Source organism: Nannochloropsis gaditana, assembly GCF_000240725.1.
Source record: "Nannochloropsis gaditana CCMP526 unplaced genomic scaffold scaffold547, whole genome shotgun sequence".
NCBI classification, from domain to species: Eukaryota; class Eustigmatophyceae; order Eustigmatales; family Monodopsidaceae; genus Microchloropsis; species Microchloropsis gaditana.
This window is the reverse complement of record NW_005803406.1, coordinates 14,949-15,514: the sequence shown is the minus strand read 5'-3', so window position 1 is coordinate 15,514 and position 566 is coordinate 14,949.

The following is a 566-nucleotide window of genomic DNA, read 5'->3' as shown; positions in this document are numbered from 1 at the left end:
TTGATCCTGCTTTAGGTAAAATAAAATGACTACATCTGGCATATCCTGGCCCCGTCCACTACCTCCTCCCCTTCCTCCCCCCTGGTTCCACCCTCCCCCTCCACGACGCGGAGCGTTGTACGCCATTATCCGTCAGACCATCCGTGCCTGCGCGTCCTGTCGCGAAAGCGATGGAGGGAATGAGGGTACCTTGGGTGAGGTCGTAGTGCGCTCGCTGATGTGTAAATTGGAGAAACGTGTCGAGGCGGAGGGCTTCGACATGACCCACACTGCTACATGACCTGGATAAAAGACAAACTAGACAAGGGACGATGCATTCACCAACGCGGTGGGTGGGCCTGTTGAGCACCCTTGTAAAATGTGGTTTTCATGAGCGCGTGAAAACTGGACTTGATTACAACGCACGTCATAAGGGCGTCGCAGGCAGGTCTCGTCCAGGGCACTGCAAGAACCTCCCCGGTACGGTTTTTCCCCCGCACACGACTTGACATTGCGACCTTTCCGTGTTCCTTCATTTTTATGCATTGCAATGCGCCCGTGTGTCGGTGCGTCTTCACGCGGCGGCC